General features: G+C 40.6%; 1 long non-coding RNA gene across 1 annotated transcript; it reads right to left on the bottom strand.

Annotated features, from left to right (window-relative positions):
* Positions 1–17,970: 17,970 nt before the first annotated feature.
* On the bottom strand, positions 17,971–20,282 carry LOC124276512. The gene is made up of 2 exons (XR_006898550.1): positions 19,531–20,282; positions 17,971–19,280 (listed from the first exon to the last, which is right to left on the bottom strand). It is a non-coding gene; the product is annotated as an uncharacterized LOC124276512 (long non-coding RNA).
* Between the last annotated feature and the right edge of the window lie 1,003 nt (positions 20,283–21,285).

Here is a 21,285-nt window from a genome sequence, read left to right as displayed (position 1 = left end):
GCCAATATGAATAAATACTAAGTAAGTAAGTAACTAGTAACTAAGTAAATATATTAATAAATAAAAAAGCTATCATATGTTTTATTACAAAATCAAAATAAAGATTTTGAAGTATTCAATAAAACACCGTATTAGGTTTACCTTTTCTTCTTTTTTACAGTCAGTGGTTGTATTTACTGTACCCAACACACACCTGACCTACTTATCAATGGTTGTATCCTCTGTATCCAACACACACCTGACCTTCTTTATCAATGGTTGTATCCTCTGTATCCAACACACTTGACCCACTTTATCAATGACTTATCCTCTGTATCCAACACATACTTGACCTACTTTATCATGACTGTATCCTATGTATCCAACACACACTTGACCTACTTTATCATGACTGTATCCTATGTATCCAACACACACTTGACCTACTTTATCATGACTGTATCCTCTGTATCCAACACACACTTGACCTACTTTATCATGACTATCCCCTGTATTAAACATGACCTACTTTATCAATGACTTATCCTCTGTATTCAACACACACGTGACCTACTTTATCAATGACTTATCCTCTGTATCCAACACACACTTGACCTACTTTATCATGACTGTATCCTATGTATCCAACACACACTTGACCTACTTTATCAATGGTCGTATCCTCTGTATCAACACACACCTGACCTACTTTATCAATGAATTATCCTCTGTATTCAACACACTTGACCTACTTTATCAATGAATTATCCTCTGTATTCAACACACTTGACCTACTTTATCAATGACTTATCCTCTGTATCCAACACACACTTGACCTACTTTATCATGACTGTATCCAACACACTCTTGACCTACTTTATCATGACTGTATCACACACACACTTGACCTACTTTATCATGACTATCTTCTGTATTAAACATGACCTACTTTATCAATGACTTATCCTCTGTATTCAACACGCACTTGACCTACTTTATCAATGACTTATCCTCTGTATCCAACACACACTTGACCTACTTTATCATGACTGTATCCTATGTATCCAACACACACTTGACCTACTTTATCAATGGTTGTATCCTCTGTATCAACACACACTTGACCTACTTTATCAATGACTTATCCTCTGTATTCAACACACACTTGACCTACTTTATCAATGACTTATCCTCTGTATCCAACACACACTTGACCTACTTTATCATGACTGTATCCTCTGTATCCAACACACTGAACCTACTTATCAGTGGTTGTCTCCTCTGTATCCAACACACACTTAATAATAATAGTGCATTTATATAGCGCTATTTCCAAACATAAGGATGCTCAAAGTGCACAAACATGGTTTGATATTAACAGTCAGGGAAAGCTTTGCGGAAGAGGAAAGTTTTTAGTAAGGATTTAAAGGATGACAACGTTTGAGAGTCTTTGGGTTCTTGGGGCAGATTATTCCACTCAGTTGCTGCGGCAATGATCTGTGACCGTAGCAGACAGTGTTTGTATTGGGGACAACAAGGAGAGACTTGGTCTGGGATCTGAGAGTTGGATGAGGCTGGTATGTCTGAAGAAGGTTGCAGAGATAGACTGAAGCTGATCCGGAGATACATTGGAAGGTAAGGGGCAGGAGCTTGAACTTGATACGGAAGTGAACAGGAAGCCAATGAAGAGACTTGAGTAGTGGAGTGATGTGTGCCTGTCTGGGGGCAAGGGATGCAATTCTTGCGGCTGTGTTTTGAACATGCTGAAGTCTGTTGATCAGAGATTTGGGAGCGTTAATCAAGAGGCAGTTACAGTAATCAAGACGTGAGATGACGAGAGAGATAATGAGGGTTATAGTAGCACTGGTGGTAAGGTGTTTTCTGATACAACTGATGTTCCTTAGGATGAAAAAGCAAGTTCTGGAGATATTGCTGACGTGGACTTCCATAGTTAGTTGGGAGTCAAATGTGACTCCAAGGTTCCTGGCTGAGCTGGCAAGAGGAATCGGCGTTGTTCCGACTGTGATGCTGTCAAGCTGTGTCTTTTGTGTTCGACTCGCAGGTCCGGTTAGGAGTGCCTCTGTTTTCTCGTCATTCAACTTCAGTTTATTTGCGGTCATCCAATGTTTGATGTCTGGGTAGCACAGACTGATCTTAGTGTGAGCTACTGATGCTGAGGAAAGATCCGGTCTGAAGATGTTGATGATCTGGGAATCATCAGCATAGAAGTGCTTCGGAAGATCATAGTTTCCAATGATTTCACCCAATTGTCGAATGTAGAGGGTAAATAACACCGGTCCGAGCACTGAACCTTGTGGAACGCCAAAGCTAAGCTTAAGCGCTGATGAAGATACCCCGTTGAGATGGATTGATTGAAGCCTATTTTCCAGATATGATTTGAACCAAGCAAATGCAGTTCCATCGATACCGATCTCAACTTGAAGACGGGACAGGAGACTGCTGTGGTAGATGGTGTCAAAGGCTGCGCTAAGATCTAGCAAAACCAGGAGGGCTGCATTGCCTTTGTCAATTCCAGACTGCACTTCATTAATGACATAGAGCAGGGCCATCTCAGTGCTGTGACTTTGTCGGTATGCAGATTGGTAGGGTTCATGAATATCATACAAAGACAGGTGTTCTGATAGACGTTGGCACACAGCTCTCTCAATGAGTTTTGAAATGTATGGAAGGTTGGAAACCGGACGCTAGTTCTTTAATACATCACAGTCTAGGCCAGGTTTTTTCAAGAGAAGTTTGACAAGTGCAGTTTTCCAAGAGTTTGGCATTATTCCATTGGCTAAACTGAGGTTGACCAATTATGTCACAACTGGAAGGAGGATGTCAATGTTGTCGATAATCAGCGTCGTAGGAAGGGGATCTAAGGTACAAGTAGTTGGTTTAGATCTTCTAATCAACTTCAGAGTTTCGGCTTCAGAGAACGGTTCAAAAACAGATAAACGGTTATTCTGAAACATGACAGGATCGTTGTCATACGTGACGTCATCAAACTGCTGAAAAATAGGTTGAAAATCTTTCTGCTATCTCCAAGGTTACGTCACCAGAAGGCAAGGATGGATCAGTCTTTCTACCCATCAGGGATAACATAAGTTTATACAGTGCTTGGGATCATATGTATTTTCCTCGATTTTAGCATTCATATATGTGCATTTTGCTTGTCTAACTGTCTTACTTGAAGCGTTCCTGGCAGAGACATATATCTGGCGATAGACCTACTTGACCTACTTTATCAGTCTCCTCTGTATCCAACACACACTTGACCTAATTCATCAATGACTATCTCTGCATCCAACACACACTTAACCTACTTTATTTATCGTTGTATCCGTTGTATCAACACACTTGACCTGCTTTATCAATGAGTATCCTCTGCATCCAACACACACTTGACCTACTTCATCTATGGTTGTATCCGCTGTATCTAACACACTTGACCTACTTTATCATAGACTATCCCCTGCATCCAGCAAATAGTTTACCTACTTTTTCAATGACTATATCCTCTGAATCCAACCACTTGACCTATTTTATCAATGACTACCGCTGCATCAAACACACACTTGACCTACTTATCTATGGTTGTATCCGCTGTATTCAACACACTTGACCTACTTTATCAATGTCTATATCATCTGCCCCCGGAAATAGTTGACCTACTTTATCAATCTGCATCCAGCAAATAGTTCAGCTACTTTATCAATGACTATATCCTCTGTATTCAACACACACTTAACCTACTTTATCAATGACCTTCCTCTGCATCCAACAAATAGTTGACCTACTTTATTATGACTATATCATCTGCAGCCAACACATACTTGACCTACTTTATCAATGACTGTAAACTCTGCATCCAGCAAATACTTGACTTACTTTATCAGTGACTGTATCCTCTGTACCCAACACATACTTGACCTACTTTATCAATGGCTGTAACCACTGCACCTACCACAAACGTGACCTACTTTATCAGTGACTGTATCCTCTGCCACCTTGATCACCGTCGCGCCATGGCTTAGGGGAGCCGTAAAACGAGGTGGACTGTCTGGAAATTGTGTAAATATAGTAGGGTATTCGTAACAACCAGTTTCCCGTAAGAATTACAAACATTCTTAACGAATACTTTTATAACAATTCGTTAATGTATTCTATCATTGGAAACCACAGTACCCGTGGCTACGTATGTGGAGAAGGGCTCGCTGTGATAAAGAAATGTATTGCTCTTCTCTCTGCTAAAATGCACCTCGTCAAAACTGGAATTACGTTTATGCATTCGATTAGCTTTGGATGCTTGGAACATTTGTGTATTCCTATGTCGCGTAAAAATCAAATTTAGGATTAATCTTCAGCAACCCATGCTTGTCGTAAGAGGCGACTAACAGGATCGGGTGGTCAGGCTCGCTGACTTAGAGGCCAGACTGAAAAATGTGGAAATCTTTGCCACAAACAGTACATTTTAGCAAGGTTTTGAGAGTAAGTTGAGGGGGTAAAAAATTAAATTAAGGTTCATAGTTTCATTAAAAAGAATATCTGATTCTCGAGCTGTTATTGAAAATACACTTCTCACAACGTTTTAATGTACTTACCAACTCGAAATCTCCACGTAACATTCGCTTTCTGGGACATTACGTTGAGAACATTCACTGAAATTTTAGTTTTGCTCGTATAATCAAGGAACTTGTCTTTTGTGACGTCGGTTCCGGAGCCTACTTCAATGTACCCACGGTTGTCCCACTTGATGAAGTAGGATTTGAACCCGGTACAGTTCATCGTAGTCTTGACAGCGGTGGCGTGGAACGTCGAACATTTGAAACAACTGTCTTTGATTCCGTTCATACGTCTCTTTCTCAGGGCGCCTAACATGATCATGAAGTAGTTTTTGTCTTTGACGAAGTTGGACGTCTTTGATAACACGATGTATGCGTTCATGCACCCTTTAACCTCAAAGAGTACATGGTTGTATCCGGTTACAGGAACGCCATAGCCATTCAGTGTCACTAGTTTCAGATCGCCGTAGGTTTTGGTTTCGATTAAGCGACCTGAAAAAGAAAACTTTTTGGTATAATCACCATCTGGTTCTATATGTATGCAGCGCCGTTGAGCATCTATGATGGAAACTAGGCGCTATACAAGTCAATTATTATTATTATTATTATTATTATTATTTACAGATTAAAATTGTATGCAGCAGAGAGGGTTCGGGTGATCCTGGCACAGTCAGGCTGGTAAGGCTCATCATCAGCTCAGGGCCCTTGCCCCCTCTACACGCAGCCCAGACAGCGAATGGGACTTCTCCCAGGAAACGCTGCCTAAATTTTGTCGAACCCACCAAGAACTTTCCGGAGGATATGAAGGCTCCCCAACACTGCAGCCTTCTGCATTACCCAGAGTGTCAGAAGGGCTGTGCTCCCGGTGGAGAACCCGGGCACTCTCCTGATCTGCGCCAAGAGATCAGGAGGTACCAAACCAAGGGCACCGAAAACAATGGGGAGCCTGACGACAGTGTACTTGGGATGCAAGCGAGACATTTCAAAGGCGAGGTCCGCATATTTATCATGCTTTTCCTGAATCTTGCCAATCACATTGGTGTCAAAGGGACAGAAAATTCAATGATATAAATAAATTCATTGGCTTTATCAAAAGGACAAGATCAGGTTTGTTGGCTGGAATTCTTCTGAGGGCTGTATATGGGCCTATTCCACAGAAGTTTGAAAGCATCATTTTCCATGACGCCCTGGACATGTTCAGGGTCGTACCATGGATGGACCTCGGAGTCAAAGCCACAGGCATGTCGGAGACAGTAGTAAAACAACGAGCCATGCCATCATGTCGTTTAAGATATGCTGTTTGTGCCAAGGAAGGGCATCCACTGACAAGGTGTTGGACAGTCTCTGTAAATTCATTGCAAAGTCGACATTTCATGTTAATATTCTCTTTAAGAATCACATTTAGGCGATTACGAGTGGGAAGTGACTGGTCCTGAGCAGCAAAAGGGAAGCCCTCAGTTTCACATTTAAGACCAGCCGACTTCATCCAGGCGAAGGAGTCAGTGGGATTGCTATTCTGTTCAACACACTGCATGTACACACGATGCAATGGCTTCTCAGAAAGCTTCTCCACAAAGACCGACTCTGGGCAGACTTGGTGAAAGGACTTCACCTGGTTTACTCCATCGCTGTACCGTCCAGCAGTACATTGCCATCAACAAAGTCAACCTCAAATTTCAGATTCTGTCCAACAACCTTGGCACGCTTAAAATAGCTGTGGAATTCCTTGCTTTCATCATGAGTCTTCACATGCATCACTAGAGGATCATCCGATAAATAAATATGTGCAAAAGTACACAATAAAATTCTATCATGAAGAGCCTCCACATTAATCAAACCCCGACCTCCAGAATTGATTGGCATGTATAAACGGTTAAAGAGAGAGGAACGAGGGTGGTGGGCTCTGTTATCAGACATGATCCTTCTGGTCAGACGGTCAAGACTCTGGATGTCTTGTTTTGTCCAATCAACTACTCCAAAGGAATAGGAAAGGACTGGCACAGCAAAAGTATTGGTGGCTTTGACCTTGTTTCGAGCATTTAGCTCTGAGCTCCAGATTTTCTTTAAACGAGATTTATACTCGGCCCGAAGTTTTTCTTGAATCTGGGCATTCTGGAGCTTGTCTCGAACTTGCATTCCAAGATAGGTGTAGGCCTGATCTTCCACAAGATGCTCAATAACTCCTCCCCTTGTAACCTGACCGATCCATCATTAGTTACCTTGCCACGTTTCAAATGAAGAGTATTACATTTGTCGAGTCCAAATGTCATACCAATATCATTAGAAAAGGACTCGACAAGGAGAACCTGCTCTTTCAAATTGGAATCTCCTTTGGCAAGGAGCTCGATGTCATCCATGTAAAGGGAGATGAGTAAGAGGTGTTGGGGATCTGTGCTGAGGAGGTCCGGGATGGTAACCCTCCTCTTTATTGAGCAGAAAGCTCAAAGGATTTAAAGACAGACAAAAAAGCAAAGGACTAAAGGAATCCCCCTGAAATATTCCCCTTCTGATTGGAATAGATTCCGAAGTCTGCACCTGCCCTTGCGAGTACATCTCAAGTTGAGTCGACCAGCAACTCATTAAAGACTTGAGTAAATCAAGTAGTCGCTCAGGGAGGTCAATACAATGAAGAGACTTCAGAATCCATTCGTGAGGGACAGAGTCATATGCTTTTTTGTAGTCAATCCAGCACATGGAGAGGTTGCGGTGATATGTTTTAGCCTCTTCCAAAATCATTTTCTGTACAAGAAGTTGATCCTTGCACCCCCAACATCCCTTTCTTGCTCCCTTCTGCTCTCTGTAAATTATATCATTGGAAGAGCAGTAAGATGACACGAGGTTTGTCAAACACCCTGTGAATATTTTTGTATTGTGTATTCAAACATTATTAGTTATGGGGATCAGTATTATTATTATTATGTTTTTACAGATTAAAATTGTATGCAGCAGAGAGGGTTCAGGTGATCCTGGCACAGTCAGGCTGGTAAGGCTCATCATCAGCTCAGGGCCCTTGCCCCCTCTACACGCAGCCCAGACAGCGAATGGGACTTCTCCCAGGAAACGCTGCCTAGTCGAACCCACCAAGAACTTTCCGGAGAATATGAAGGCTCCCCAACACTGCAGCCTTCTGCATTACCCAGAGTGTCAGAAGGGCTGTGCTCCCGGTGAAGAACCCGGGCACTCTCCTGATCTGCGCCAAGAGATCAGGAGGTACCAAACCAAGGGCACCGAGAACAATGGGGAGCCTGACGACAGTGTACTTGGGATGCAAGCGAGACATTTCAAAGGCGAGGTCCGCATATTTATCATGCTTTTCCTTAATCTTGCCAATCACATTGGTGTCAAAAGGGACAGAAAATTCAATGATATAAATAAATTCATTGGCTTTATCAAAAAGGACAAGATCAGGTTTGTTAGCTGGAATTCTTCTGAGGCTGTATATGGGCCTATTCCACAGAAGTTTGAAAGCATCATTTTCCATGACGCCCTGGACATGTTCAGGGTCGTACCATGGATGGACCTCGGAGTCAAAGCCACAGGCATGTCGGAGACAGTAGTAAAAGCAACGAGCCATGCCATCATGTCGTTTAAGATATGCTGTTTGTGCCAAGGAAGGGCATCCACTGACAAGGTGTTGGACAGTCTCTGTAAATTCATTGCAAAGTCGACATTTCATGTTAATATTCTCTTTAAGAATCACATTTAGGGCGATTACGAGTGGGAAGTGACTGGTCCTGAGCAGCAAAGGGAAGCCCTCAGTTTCACATTTAAGACCAGCCGACTTCATCCAGGCAGAGGAGTCGGTGGGATTGCTATTCTGTTCCACACACTGCATGTACACACGATGCAATGGCTTCTCAGAAAGCTTATCCACAAAGAGACCGACTCTGGGCAGACTTGGTAAAGGACTTCACCTGGTTTACTCCCATCGCTGTACCGTCCAGCAGTACATTGCCATCAGCAAAGTCAACCTCAAATTTCAGATTCTGTCCAACAACCTTGGCACGCTTAAAATAGCTGTGGAATTCCTTGCTTTCATCATGAGTCTTCACATGCATCACTAGAGGATCATCTGATAAATAAATATGTGCAAAAGTACACAATAAAATTCTATCATGAAGAGCCTCCACATTAATCAACCCCCGACCTCCAGAATTGATTGGCATGTATAAACGGTTAAAGAGAGGAACGAGGGTGGTGGGCTCTGTTATCAGACATGATCCTTCTGGTTAGACGGTCAAGACTCTGGATGTCTTGTTTCGTCCAATCAACTACTCAAAGGAATAGGAAAGGACTGGCACAGCAAAAGTATTGGTGGCTTTGACCTTGTTTCGAGCATTTAGCTCTGAGCTCCAGATTTTCTTTAAACGAAGATATTATTATTATTATTATTATTATTATTATTATTATTATTATTTATTATATATGGACTGATTGTTGTTCTACGCCGTGGTCGGCAATAATCATTATCATCATGTGTTTGTGTTCTCTGTTTCTGTTAAGTGTAATGGTTTGCCGCCGTAGTAGAATAGCAGTAGCTGTAGTAGTAATAGTAGCCTCGGTAGTAGTAGTTGCAGTAGTAGTAGCATCACCACCATTGGTAGTTGTTATACCATTGGTAGTTGTAAGAGGAGTAGCATCAGTAGTAGCACTTGTAGTAGTAGTAGTAGACGTAGTAGTAGGAACAGCAGTAGAAGTTACAGTAGAAGCAGAGTAGCAGTAGTGTTAGCAGCAGTAGAGAGTAGCAGCAGTAATAGTAGTAGTAGTAGCAGCAGTAGTAGTAGTAATAGCAGTAGTAGTAGCAGAAATAGTAGCAGAGTAGTGAGTGGCAGCAGCAGTAGTAGTAGTAATAGCAGTAGTAGTAGTAGTAGTTATAGTAGTAGTAGTAGTAGCAGCAGTAGTGGTAGTAGTAGTAATAATAATAGTAGTAGTAGTAGTAGTAGTGGTAGTAGCAGAAATAGTGGTGGCAGCAGTGGCAGTACTAGTAGTAATAGTAGCAGTAGTAATAGTAGTAGTAGTAGTAGTAGCAGCAGTAGTCGTAGCAGTAGTAGTAGTAATAGTAGCAGTAGTAGTAGTAGCAGCAGTAGCAGCAGTAGTAGTAGCAGCAGTAATAGTGGTGGTGGTGGTGGTGGTGGTGGTGGTGAGTAGTAGTAGTAGTAGTAGTGGTAGTAGAAGCAGTAGTAGTGGTGGTGGTAGGAGGGGTGATAGTAGTAGTAGTGGTGGTAGTGGTAGTAGTAGTAGTAGTAGTAGTAGCAGCAGTATTAGTAATGGTAGTAGAGTAGTAGTGGTGATGGTGGTGGTGGTAGTAGTAGTAGTAGTAGTAGTAGTAGTAGTAGTAGTAGTAGTGGTGGTGGTAGTAGTAGTAGCAGTAGTAGTGGTGATGGTGTTGGTGGTAGTAGTAGTAGTAGTAGCAGCAGTAGTAGTAGTAGTAGTAGTAGAAGCAGTAGTAGTGGTGGTGGTGGGAGGGTATTAGTAGTAGTAGTAGTGGTAGTAGTAGTAGTAGTAGCAGTAGCAGCAGTAGTAATCCACACAAACAACCGCATACAAACACACACAAAAAGCACACAAGCAATAAATTCATTAACGAGTGACAACAAAACATAAAGGGTTAGAAAATGCCTTGCCCCAATGGAACAAAATGCACCTTCCCAAAATGGTAGAAAATGGCATGCCACAGTGGAGTTGTTTTGTAATACTGTTGTATCAGGATCCAATGTCCCATAATGTTCATAGTTAAAGGAACATGTTGCCTTTTCATTAATTCAATAAAGACGTATTTCATGGCTACATAAGGCGACTGACAAAGAACAAGCATTATCCTACCTCAAACATAAATGTCATTTTCTGATTGGCTGAGCCAGTCAATGTACCCCGCTAAAAAGCAAGTAACATTTTCTATGTTACCCGCTGGAAATGCCGAACTGTAGGAATTCGTTAGGTACTTAGTGTTAAAGTACTGTCGAAATAGAAAATAAAACTGTGTTTTTACACATTTAGATCCACAATATTTATGTAGTTAATATGTGAAAGTGTGAAAATATCTGTTAAACTAAGTTCAACCTAACTACAGTCTCGGTGGTAGGGAGATAGGAAACGTAAAAAGGGACTTTACAGAGGAGAGATTAGTGCAGAAATGAGCAATGTATGGTTTTTTTCTAAGTCCAAGTTGACTTATTTGGAACAGACCTTGGCGTTATGCCATGTGCAATGATATTGTATTACAAAGGACAAAAAATGCCCATTTTGAAATTAGACTTAGCTTCATTAGAACCCATAGCTGACGTACAAAATAATATTTACTTGTGAAACTCTTAAGGATGTAGTTACCATGGAGTCTCACTACCACTATAAAACAAACGGACATGGGGGTCGTCTCAAAAGCAAAACCAAGTCGGGTGTCGCAGACGATGGTTGGGAGTCGGGCTTGGGGATAGAGATATCAGCTAAGATAAGATAAAGATAAGATTAAACTGGGTCAGTAACAATTTACAAATAATATCCAGTCCTGTCGATCTTCCGGGTGGCCATGCTACCTATATATTTTGAGACATTTGATACGATGGTTGATTTAAGCTTTTCTATGGGTATCATACTGTTTTACATATCTCAACATAAACTTTATGAAAAAAGACGTTAGATGTTAATCAATATTTGAGACATATTCAACACACAAAGAAAGCCATAGAATATCTTTGAGATGACCCCTTGTGCCTTTTGCCCGATTTTAAGAGTAAACATGCTTGTCTGGATATGCTATTACGCATCCCACTGAACGCCCAGTTAAGCCGATGTGGGTTATTTCAACATATGCTATTTGCAAATGTGTAAATTTTAGGGATACAGAGTAACAGCCAAAAACAGTTTTTTCTATTTCCGACAGTACTTCAACTGGTTTGTCTGATGCTGATTCACACTCCACACATTTAACCTCATCTGCTGTGACCAAGAATGAAACGTTAGATGTTAATCAATATTTGAGACATATTCGACACAAGAAAACACATTGAATATCTTTGAGATGACCCTTGTACCTGTAGGCAGCACGTGCATTTCATGATCGGTGTGCCGACGGTCCGTCATCATACCTGGCCCAGCGACCTAATTGTCATCTATAGTCTGATCTATTGTTTTAAGCAGCTATTCGTATTTTTTCAAAGTATTGCCCGATTTTACGAGTAAACATGCTTTTCTTGACATGGGCGGATCCAGGAATTTTGAAGGAGGGGTTCAGGGGTTCGAAACCCCATTGGCTCCGCCAATGCCAAATAAAATCTTCAATGTGATCTTAAGTCATTTTTAAAAGCAGGCACGCACGCACACACACACACACGCACGCACGCACGCACGCACGCACACGCACGCACTGGGCCCGCCAATGCTGGATATCCTATTACGCAGCCCCTTAACGCCCAGTTAGGCCGATTTGGGTTATTTCGACATGTGCTATTTGCAATTGTGTAAAGTTTAGGGATACAGACTAACAGCCTAAAAACGGTGTTTTTTTCTATTTCCGACAGTTCTTTAGTAGTGTTTGGGAGTGTCCATGAGCCCGAAGGGAACATAAACAAACATAGAGGGTACGTAACCCCATGTCCCCTTCATGACCAGTGAACAACTTCTAATGTTCGGTAATATATTATCCTGGACGGAGTGCCTGAGGTTCATTGTGGTTTTGGTCTTGCCAAAACCTGTGCAGAGTTACGCCCCTTGGTCTTGCCAAAACCTGGATTGTGGGTCCGAACCCTGTTTCGCTACTAAATACAAACCCATACCGAAGCACGTGGGTTTAAAGACAATGGTAAAGGTCTGAAGCCTCCATCTCAGGCCTTTTCTCCTTAGCTGACATGCTATGTCATTATTGTGTTGGTGTTCGAACCCCGGCCTTCAGAGTGACGAGCGAACGCTTTAACCACGAGGCTGCCCCACCATCACCCCAGGAGGCAATGAGCTCAATCCCTTAAATAACATTCTATAATTTCTATCATCACTGTTGTAGATATAGAGAGAAATATAGCTGAAGTTTCTCTCTAAACAATACCCACCTGCGTGAACGGTTGTCATGGCAACCAGAAGAATCCATAATGCTGTAAGGGGCTGCATGTCTTCTCATCAGTCGCCCCCAACCTTCGGACCACTGCAACAAGACATCACACAATAGAGGCAATATCTCTGTTTCAAACAGCGACCATATGTACCGAAATATGGTCTCTGAATTGAAATGTAAAATGAAATGCCAAGTTTGTTATGTAAAGCAAGATGGTGGCCCGCACGAAACCGCTTCCGGTTTCCGGTTTCAGGCTAAATCGTTGCTTAGATCCTTATTAATTTTCCTTAAGATAAGACCATGTACATGCATGTGACCGAGATCAATGTAGAGACAAGTGGCAAAGTAGAATGACAAGATGAAGGTCGTAGACACCCGTGAAGTGGGAACAACCCAGCACACAATGTCATATTGTCACAACGTTGTAACAACCTTATTCTGTGGATTCCCATTTACGTTGTGACAACGTGGCCTGACGTTGTGATGCGTCATTTGTACGTCAAAACAAGGTTACGTTATTTGATGCTAACGTATTTTACGTTGTCTTAACGTTCTATTTAATGTTAAAAGCTGAATAGTTTTCCCAGTAATGAACAGTACATAAGAAACAAAGCAGACATTCACTTCAATGTTTATTCGTCAGTTTGCATGTTGTTTCGGTCGTTTTTTCTGGTCGTGTGTTTTCTTTTACAGAAGCTGTAGCAATTCACTTTTACAATGTTTCAAGTTTTCAGAAACGTTGCATAACGCTGTAATGTTGTTTCGGTCGTGTGTTTTCTGAAGCTGTAGCTGAATAGTGAAGAAAGAATCTCAAAGTGAAACGTTTTACAGCAAACTCTATTGTGACACCAAGTTATAAGAAACGTTGTTATAACGCTGTAATGTTGTTTCGGTCGTGTGTTTTCTGAAGCTGTAGCTGAATAGTGAAGAAAGAATCTCAAAGTGAAACGTTTTACAGAAAACTCTATCGTGACACCAAGTTATAAGAAACGTTGTTATAACGCTGTAATGTTGTTTCGGTCGTGTGTTTTCTGAAGCTGTAGCTGAATAGTGAAGAAAGAATCTCAAAGTGAAACGTTTTACAGAAAACTCTATCGTGACACCAAGTTATAAGAAACGTTGTTATAACGCTGTAATGTTGTTTCGGTCGTGTGTTTTCTGAAGCTGTAGCTGAATAGTGAAGAAAGTATCTCAAAGTGAAACGTTTTACAGAAAATTCTATCGTGACACCAAGTTATAAGAAACGTTGTTATAACGCTGTAATGTTGTTTCGGTCGTGTGTTTTCTGAAGCTGTAGCTGAATAGTGAAGAAAGAATCTCAAAGTGAAACGTTTTACAGAAAACTCTATCGTGACACCAAGTTATAAGAAACGTTGTTATAACGCTGTAGTGTTGTTTCGGTCGTGTGTTTTCTGAAGCTGTAGCTGAATAGTGAAGAAAGTATCTCAAAGTGAAACGTTTTACAGAAAATTCTATCGTGACACCAAGTTATAAGAAACGTTGTTATAACGCTGTAATGTTGTTTCGGTCGTGTGTTTTCTGAAGCTGTAGCTGAATAGTGAAGAAAGAACCTCAAAGTGAAACGTTTTACAGAAAACTCTATCGTGACACCAAGTTATAAGAAACGTTGTTATAACGCTGTAAGGAGCCCAAAGCATGACGTTAGCTCAGCGTTTGCAGCGTTGTGACATGACGTTACCAGTGTACAATAGTTGGTTGGTGTTTAACGCCCCACTCAGCAATATTCCAGCTACGAGGGGCGTCCCAAAAGTAGTCCGCCTCACCTAGAAAATTATACAAATGCAGCTGTTTTTATGTGTTATTTTCCTACTTATTATCTGTCAACCTCAAGCAAAATGGTTTTGCCATGTTCCAGGCTCACGGTCCCCATTTTCTTTTACTCTTTATCTTGGTACCCCCTAACACGCAAAATCTGCAATAAATGCATCACAAACTTCAGGAAACAAAATATGCTAGAAAGATTTTGTGTGTTTGAGAGAGGCAGAAGTCCTCTAGAATCAAACGTAGATATTAAAGTGCATAAAAATGCAATTTGACACTACAATCGCTTGTTAAAGTGACTTCCCCCTTCATATTGACTGAAAGAGCTTGTTTTGGAGACACTACCCAACCCCTTTCAGATGACGTAATCATAAGGACATAACTTATTCTAATGTTTTCACTTATTCATACACCACGCCAAGGGTTCAAACTAAATACTGAATGGTCACACAAGTGTAAGCACTCAATATATTGTAAACAGTGCCAGCTTGAATATCTAGACACAATGTTTTTGAAAGATTAAAATGGGGGTGTCCTTTAAAAACAGCCCCGTATAAATACAAGTCAAGCAATCCAAATCTTTGACTGTTGATTATGATGGGAAGTTATCCAATACTATACTAAACATATTTTATATGATATTATTTGAGGGCATACCTTATCCAAGACGTAGAAAATAACAGATCGTTTTCACTTTCTGGAATTTTTAATGAAATATTATACCCCAATGTGTTGTGATGACTAATATCTTGTTAACCACATTACCCACACATGTGAAATTTTGGATATGGCTTTGCTAATGATTCCTTCAAAATAAAATGGAAGCTTTTCTAACATTGGACATCGAGAATATAGTTAGGCCGACTTCTTTTGGGACGCCCCTCGTATATGGCGGTGGTCTGTAGATCTCTCAGAGAGTTCGGGTTCGAATCCGGATTACGACTTACTCAAGTGAGTGAGTGAGTATGATTTTACGCCGCTTTTAGCAATATTCCGGCAATATCACGGCGGGGGACACCAGAAGAGGGCTTCACACATTGTACCGGTGTAGGGAATCGAACCCGGGTCTTCGGCGTGACGAGCGAACGCTTTAACCACTAGACTACCCCACCGGGACTTACTCAACCCAAAAATTACTAGAAATCTGGGATTACTGATAAAGCGTAATCCCAAATATCATATGTAATATAACACATAACTACTCACGGTTGTTGAATGTGTTTATAGTCCTCTAACAAACTTCAGATTATCGATCATTTCCAATCAGATTATCGACACTACCGCCACATCATCTTCAGCCCCGCTTGACCACATGACCAAATGTTTGAATTAGCATAAATGTGTTTGTATGTGATGTTTGCGTCTGAACTGCTTCCAACTTGATAAAGTGTAAAGCGTTGGGGGTAAGCTCGTTGATCGTGAGAACAGAAATATACATGACCGCTTCTATTGTTTTTCGACAGGTGTCAAATACGAGAAAGGCAGGTGTACAATGGTTCTCGTTTATCACAATGATTGCATTTTAAAGCTATCGTGAGACCAATGGTGGAATATTCAATATTTCATAGCAGTCAATAGGTGTGTGTTTCATTTTGTAATTAAATTCTGTAATGGTATTTTGAGGCACATATTATAGGTTGTAGCATTGTGATAAGCGGTATACGCCGTATACTCATAATGTTACAATGAATTTATCTTACGGAATGTTTAAAGCTCTTATTATGTAAAGAGAACAATCAAACAAACTGAAATTCAATCATATCTTTAACATTGTACTGACTAGTCGATATGAACCATTTGTTCACGGTTCACTGACTGCCGCGGATGCATGTTTATTCCATGGGGCGGGGTGATTTATTTTCACCCCAAAAGTTTATCCCCCCGCTTGGGCTTTTCTCTCTCTTGTTTCAGCTCTTTTATTTTGTAATTTAGTTACTTTCTACGATTATGATTACTTTTCTCTCCCTCCAATATTGAATGAACAAAAGATGGAAAATTGAAATTCGCAACAAAATCGCTATCAGTTGGGTTTTTTTTAATTTACTTGTCCATATTAAAGGCCCAGCGCTTGGCAAGGTAACACAAGTTGTCTTGTCACAACTCTGGTAACGAAACGGCTGGGAACGGCCTTTCTCCCTGCGGCAAACGCTCTATCCACTACTTCAGGAGGCTGCCATGCCATTTGAATAGAATTTAAGATATATCACAGTGTCGGTTGGATTTACGAGGAAGCACAGTTGATGCAGGTTTTAGACATGTACCACCTTGGAGAACCCACAGGTATGGTGTTGACAGAACAAGAGTGAGTGAGTGAGTTGAGGTTTACGCCGCACCCGAAATCCAACAATATTACGGCGTAGGACACCAGAAATGGGCTTCACACATTGTAGCCATGTGGGGAATCGAACTCGGGTTTTCGGCGTGACGAGCGAACGCATTAACCACTAGGCTACCTCAACTTTCTTCTCCATATTCAGTTAGTGGGTACAATGGTTAAATAGCTGAGTGTTTTAAGCTACATTAAAGCTTAGAATATGTTTAAGGAGTGTTATGTTTAAGGAGTGTTATGTTTAAGGAGCGTTATTTAAAGTGTTATAGTCGCTCCACTGTCATGTCCCACATCAGTCATGAGTGAGTGAGGTTAGTTTTAGGCCGCTTTTAGCAACATTTCAGCAATATCTCGGAGAGCACACAAGAAATCGAACCGGTCTTTGGTTTTCAGCTCATCAGGAATTATTTAACGACTGAGCTACCCCACAAGTATGAGTGAGTGAGTGAGTATGGTTTTACGCCGCTTTTAGCAATATTCCAGCAATATCACGGCGGGGGACACCAGAAATGGGCATCACACAATGTGCCCATGTGGGGATTCGAACCCGGGTCTTCGGCGTGACGAGCCAACGCTTTAACCACTAAGCAAACCCCACAGCCCCCCACAAACATGAGGGTGGTGGGGTAGTCTAGTGGTGTGAAAGCATTCACTCGTCACGCTGAAGACCTGGCCCGATTCCCTCCATGGGTACAATGTGTGAAGCCCATTTTTGATGTCGTGTCGTGCTCAGTCGTGATATTGCTAAAAGGTGCCTCAAACTAAACTAAACTCACTCACTCATTAAGCATGAGGAAGTGTCACTCTCCCTATACCCAGGTCAGTACTGTTGTGTGTTTAACACTGCATTCATCATTACTCCATTGATGTGATGACATTATGTAAATACACAAGTTTGGACCAGACAATACAGTGATTTCTATAATGAACCAACATCGGGAACAATGACCCAAGTCACCAAGTCTAAGCACATATTCCTCCTCTACAAGCCCCACTGGTGACTGCCGACATGTTCTAACACAGCTGCTTCATTATAGGAAGGGGCGGTGGGGTAGCCTAGTGGTTAAAGTGTTCGCTTGTCACGCTGACCTAGGTTCCATTCCCCACATGGGTACAATGTGTGAAGCCCATTTCTGGTGTCCCCCACTGTGATATTGCTGGAATATTGCTAAAAGCAGCGTAAAACTAAACTCACTCCCTCATTATTAGGATCCAATGCACATGCATATTTCAATCCAAGACAATTCTTCCAAACAAAAAACAAAACACCATTGATAATAGACTGTTTATATAAGACAGTAACAGATCTATAATTGCACATACATACTTGGGCCTTTGGTTAAATATCAGTCTGTGAATATATTTCATCATGGAATGTACAAGTATCGACAGTTACATCAAGTTTACGCATCTGAAGTACATAACGCTAAGTACTGACATAAAAATAATCTACAACTGACACTAGTGGCAGCTAATGTATTCTAATATCACAGAAATGTAATTTCTAATTACACAATGTTGTTGCCATGAAAAAGGTCTTTACAAAAGCTTGACCCAGAATCTTGTATTCCATAATCAAATAATGAGGCTTTTCTGGGCACATGATCTTTCAGCATTAACAAACCAATTGATCGAAATCAGAGGTGTTAGATCACACAATATTTCAATTAATCAAAATATCGTTAAGATTTAAAAAGCTCATGTTGCTAACAAACATATGTTAGGCTCAGCAACGCATGTTCTATTTCCTTCAGCTAGTTCTCTTCAGGACCAGAGCCCCACAAAGATCCCACAACATACATAGATTGGGCATTGTGACGAAGGGTCATAAACTGTGATATGTATGAATTATCACCACATATAACACAGTGAGTGAAAGGAAGCCGGGCCCGTGCACCAAAGGTGCGAGTTGGGGGTGAGCGCTTGGTCGGCTCCGCCATTTTGTTTCATATGGGCTGACACAACTATCGAGGCCAAAAAGATCACACGCTAAGCTTCCGGAAGCCTTTAAACGTGTCGACTCAAATAAATCATGTTACTTACGAAATTGTAATACCTTACAATAAAAATCAGATTTTTTTCCAAAAGAATCAGACTTTTTTAAAGACAAATCGGAGAGCAGATTTTGTATTTGAAACTCGGAGTAACTCCGCAAAATTGTGTGGATAGCATCTCTGCCAGTCTCTTATATTCTGCATCTATTACTATATTTACTTGCGGGTGTAATATTTCAGGTGAGCCTTGTGATACAAGGAGTACAAAAAACATTCAATATACCCTTATCCAGTATTATAAGTTTAAACATTCTCTGTGATCGCCATAATCCTACTTTGAACATTCATCACAACCAGAACTTTCAACAAAATACATATATCATATTTACATAAGGCAACAGACATTGAAATATAGGATATCCAAATGAGTTATGTCTTGTGACATACTGTATCACACCACTGATAAAGCAATTTATCACAGGACATTAATCTGACTAACTGGGATAGACACAGCCAAAAGTCGGTTACTTCAAGACTTGAAACAGTTGAGAGGAACCGGTTAGGTCGTTATTATTTCTCGAAACAAACTTAAGTGTGAGTTTCGACTTAAGTTAGAGTTTTTACTCAAATTTGAGAAAATGCATTTCCCAGAATGAACTAAAATCGATATTAAACTCAAACATAGTAGACAATTTGAGTTTGGTGGATAGATTACTTAAGTTGTTTGGGCTTTTTCATTTAAAAAATGCAGTTGAGTTAAAAATTCATCTGTTTCAAATTGTCCAACTCAGTTTGAAATTTGAGTAAAAACTTAAGTTTGTTTCGAAAAATCGGGACCAGGTGGCAGACTACTTGGATATGACCAATGGTGTCAATCCCTGACAAATATCACAAAGAAATCATGAATAGACCCAGTTTTGACATCTTCTATCAGGGTTGTACATATTATCCGCCATCAAATTAAGGCCTTTTTAGGGTCTTTTCATGGCTCAGTCAATAAGTTTAGGAAACTATAGAAACACATATAACACATAAGTAGCTGAATACACACAAGGTTGGTCAAATGTGGGACCGACTGTCAGGGGGAGATAACTCTCAGCTACATCGCTTTAAGGGTAAAATGTCAACATTCAAGGCTTTTTCAAGCTTATGGGAACCCTGTCTATAGACAGAATAGAACTTACCATGATAAACATAGTTTGTTCCAGCTCATCTTTGGTGCACTTGGTCCTTTTCTCAGATACTACTATTTTTTCATAAAATCAGTTTGCATATGATACTATTTGCATATATAATCTGCCACTTTTACTGAAACTATGGAATATGTGCTGTGTTCCTAGAGCAAAATAGAGTGAGCATTTAGAAAGCTGGGCAGCCTTTTCATTACCTATCGATAAAAAGTTCAGATTTCAGGGATCCAGAGATTCAAACACCCTAAGACCTCAAGATCCCCCAACATACCCAAGTTCTGCTTCAACTGGAACACTGCTAACTGTTGACCAAAGACTTCTTTTCTCACTCTAAGGGACCGTTCATAATTTATGGCTAATGTGTGTGTGTGAGTGAGAGAGGAGATGAGAGAGAGAGAGATAATGAGATATGATGAGAGAGAGAGAGAGAGAGATTTTGTTCTGGGGAGGTATGGGGATCATCAATTTTGTGCATATAAATATAAAAAATTATGCTTAGAAAATATGGGAGGGGGAAGGGTCATTGATCTTGTACATGATATGCAGGGGGTCCACTTACATTGTACATAAATCTTAGGGAGGGTCAGTCACCTTGTACATGCTTCTCCATAAAAATCACCAAACATCCCTCCCCGCCATAAATTATGTACGGTCCCCAACAGTGGTACAAAAACTTGAAAAACACAATACTAAAAAGCTACAAAAGATATTATGCAGATATGTACTAAGAATCAAATATATCACAACTGCCACTAAAATCGGCTTTGAAAAACAACAGTGCTACACTGCTATGTGAATATGCATACAATTTGGTTATCAAAAGCATCTTGACTATACAATCCATTATATGCCACTGCAGGTATATGTAACTCATATGCATGTTTGTCAAACCTTGGCTACATTTTAATACATGTCCTCAGGTCTCATGTTATCAGCTTGATCTGGCTATAAACAGGCTTAACACTTGGCATGGAACGTCTCATTCATTACGTTCAGTATGACAAGTACTGTACATGCAGCATGTCCATGCCACTCATTAACTGAGCTATGTTTGGCACAGACAAACCTAAAATCATAATCAGGGAATGTGGAATATCAACCCGAGGTCATAGCTTAAGATTCCAGCTTAAGGCTAAGGGTACAACTCTGAAAGTTACATTACCATAGACAACAAATCATGAGCCACTTCAGATTAAGTGAACACATGACATTCACTTCTTTGGAAGTAATTTAGTCCAATGTTAAACAAATCTTGTAGCTTAGTCATAAATCTTAACACCAGCTCTGTCAAAATATTTGTATGATTTGTGGTGCAACGTTACAGAAGAAAAGTATTGTATCGAAATAGGAGGCACAAATACAATATATGGAAATACCACGTCTGTATCACAATACCTAGAAT

Source organism: Haliotis rubra, unplaced genomic scaffold (genome assembly GCF_003918875.1).
Source record: "Haliotis rubra isolate DU_JTF1 unplaced genomic scaffold, ASM391887v1 Scf21, whole genome shotgun sequence".
NCBI classification, from domain to species: Eukaryota; Metazoa; Mollusca; class Gastropoda; order Lepetellida; family Haliotidae; genus Haliotis; species Haliotis rubra.
The sequence above is the reverse complement of the archived record's forward strand: the minus strand, read 5'-3'. Positions and strand labels throughout refer to the sequence as shown.